The sequence below is a fragment of the Anopheles merus genome, chromosome 2L, assembly GCF_017562075.2.
Source record: "Anopheles merus strain MAF chromosome 2L, AmerM5.1, whole genome shotgun sequence".
Taxonomy (NCBI): domain Eukaryota; kingdom Metazoa; phylum Arthropoda; class Insecta; order Diptera; family Culicidae; genus Anopheles; species Anopheles merus.
The window spans coordinates 4,851,010-4,854,447 of record NC_054083.1 but is presented as its reverse complement, the minus strand read 5'-3'; the positions used below and the strand labels follow the sequence as shown (position 1 = coordinate 4,854,447).

Here is a 3,438-nt window from a genome sequence, read left to right as displayed (position 1 = left end):
TATGCTTATAGTATTTACAACATACATTGCAGTATATAGAACTATGATTTTTTAATTTTCTTTTATTTAAAATTCTATCAATTTAATTGTGGATGGTGTACCTCTTGGAATAAATAATTTATTCATCAAAATACACATTGTTGCCGTATGTAACTCTCGCCGAAGAGGAGCAGCAATTCTGCGAACGCTTTCCGCTCTTCAGCATCTTGAATACCTTGAGCAATACCCTAAATTTGCCCCACAGCATGCTCTACCGGATGCACTGCTGCAGAACCTAGACGTTGGTATCTGCCGAAAGTCACCACATAGCAGCACCACCTTATCTCCGAACGTTTGGCGATTTCCTATAATGTCCTGCAAGCCGTGATCGAGGGCGCGAGCTTCAAGAGCATAGCGGCTACCCATGGATGTCTCGTTCCATACGATAAGTGGTGGTGCCCACTGATCTCAGCGTATGTGTTCCATCCTTGTCAAGGGGGAGTGGTAATCTGCTCTTCTTTCAAATGACACAACCAAACGATCAAGCCTGTTGCATCAATTCAGACTGTGCTGACTGTACACGGATGTTACAGGAACTGTTAGCGTCCAGGTTGAGCGATAGCTTACATGAAGAGTGTAGCGTACGTCCCCCGGTCTGCAGCAGAGCACCAATTCTACTCGAAGCCCCTGCGATTGCAATTTTTTAATTGGCGTCGCGTGTACGCAAGAATAGTTTTGAGCAGAAGCTTCCCGGTGCCGGCTTCCCGGTGGCACCAGGTTCATCAAGGATAGATTGTTAAGTCAAACCGTAGCTATCCACTGCTGCAGTAACTACATCGTACACCGTTCGTTATTCATTCGGTTCACGTTTGCTAATATGTGATTCATCACATCGATAGCATAAGAGTGCTCCCATAAGGCTCCGCACATCGATAGCATAAGGCAGATTGTAGCAGGTTTGGTCGCACATTTGCACAAAGTCGGCTAACTGCGGCTCGGAAACATCGTCAGCTTCTTCTGCGGCGTCATTTCGCGCCGGTGCTGATCAATGAGTCGCAGCGCTTTGAGGAGCTTGACAGCTCGCATCAGCCGTTTCTGCTCAGAGTCTTCAACGGAGTACCGGTCCAGATTTTGCCGGTGAAAGTCTTCACAAACGCGGTTCACGTTTGCGTGCTACAATAAGAGAGGATTCTGGGACACTTCCTCAGACAATATAAGGGTAAATATGTGACGCAGATAATTGAGCATTTTAAATGAGACTGCTTCCTGTAGGGTCCTGGTTATTTTGGTTTCGTCCTGCAGCAATCCCAACATCAACAGTACAGCATGCAGGCTGTCACACTGGAAGATAACCTCCGAGTGACTGTTGTGATCGAAAGGGTGTAGGGTTAACACTGACACTTTATTACCATAAAATTTACCTATTCATACCTAAATGGTTACATGCTTATTGTTCTTACTTGCTAAAATGCTGCGTTGACAACATGCCGATCGACCACCGATCGTGCGCGTGCTCGCAGCATTGTTTATTATTATTTTATTTATTTATTTTAAGGCTAACGCAGCCAAACCGTCTTCGATCGGTTGATCGACCGGATGGCTACCGCGACCTAGTAAACTAATTATTTTAACCGCCAGCGACATCCCCGCCCCCATAATTCCTGCTAAGGGGTTACAATTTTGTGTCTTTTGTTGTCGTGACATCGATCGGTGGCGGTTTGGGAATCGTTACGGTTTTGTGTTTTCGCATTGCCAGGGAAATAATAATAACGATTAATATAAAGTTGCTGCTTATTGCAATTCCTAAGCCTATCAGTATGAAGCTGATTGTTTTTTCTCCTTCTTTGTTATTGTTATTTTTTTCATTACCTTGCGGAAGGTCTCCTATTATTGGTTTAAAAAACGTACGAAAGACCTCGGTCTTGACTTCGAAGGTCGGGTTAATTTCCCCGTTTGTCGTTTGAATGTTACAGTCTTGCGAAAGAGTGATTATGCCTGCGTATTCATACGGGTTTGTTTTAGTGTTGTTACAATTTATGTAGATCTTGCTTGGATCGGAAGTGTAGTATAAAATGCTATTAGGTTTGCTTAATTCATATAATTCTGTGTACGTCTTTCCTAACCTTTCTGTGTGGCATGATTAATTCGTTTTAGAATGGAAAAATGCTGACGCTACGCAATCTAATTTTCTTTGTATGAATATATCGGCGGAAATGCTGTGGGTTGCATTAATTTTCTCCTGTTTTGTTGGATATAGAAAACTATGTTCATTGATAGCTATTACGTCGTGTGTTACATTGAAGATTGTGTTCGTTTTCATATTTGGAATCGGGATGACGTGAAACATTTCGTACTTATCTGCTAATACTATAGTGTTGTGTACTAGTATTATTATCTCATCGTCTAAAATTATCATATTCTTGGATATGCTATCTTGTAAAACGATATATCCTGTAGGCAGTTTTATCATGATTTTGTTTACTATTTTTATCTCATCATCTGGATTAAGGGGTTTGATCTTCATTTCTGTGTACTTGTTTATTATGCCCTGAGTTAACATGTTTGCTGTTGCAATTGTTTCTGATGTAAATTTCGTAAGAACATTCATTTTGTTCTCGCTAAATTGCTTTTCGATTATACTGATCCCTTCATGAATTTGATTGATGCGGTCATCAATCGAATGAGCTAACCTTTCGTGCTGTTGGTTGGTCAGTTTCAAGGAATCGGATATGTGAGACATCTTCTCATTTTCCGAGACCCTAAACAATGCCAGTTGTTCGTCAATGCTGTCTCCTCCAAAAATAAAATCTTTGAGAATGCCGAAAACTCCGCTGGATCGTTTAGTTCTTGATTTAATAGTTTCAGACATCAACTGTAGAGCGTGGTCACAATTTCCTTTAAGTATTGTTTTAATTTGGAAGAGCTTTGGGTCAGTGACATTAATTTTATCAAAAGCTATGTCTAAATTTTCCTCTATTTTCCTCAGTATTTCTGAGTCTCTTTTTGGGTAGACTCTTGTATGGAGTTTGGTCTCCCATATCCCCCTTTTTAGTAAGAGCGTTCCTTGATGATCAAAAAATAATCCTGATTGATTGATCGGTGCAACAGAAAATCCTGTCGCAGCACCCAAAATTGCTAATATTACTATGATTGGTAAGTGTACCATTGTACCGGTCTTATTCTCGTTTGGCGTTTCTTTGCTGGATGTGTCGACAGCTCAGCTGCTCTTTCTTTAACGAAGTTAATATCGACCTTACGTTTCTTACCCCAATTTGAGAAATTTCCCTTTACGTCTAGCCGTGCCAATTTTATTGTTGGTTTTGTAAGTATTGAGTTTCCTACCTTTATGCTAGCGGATCGCGTTTGCCCGTCCTTGCCCACGTTCACACTTATTATTCTACCTTTTATCCAGCGGCCCTTTCTTTGCTCGTCCGGGAACGTCACTATATCTCCAATATA

The 3,438-nt window shown here is 41.2% G+C and overlaps 1 pseudogene; it reads right to left on the bottom strand.

Annotated features, from left to right (window-relative positions):
* Positions 1-424: 424 nt before the first annotated feature.
* LOC121594981 lies at positions 425-510 on the bottom strand (annotated as a pseudogene).
* Positions 511-3,438: the final 2,928 nt, after the last annotated feature.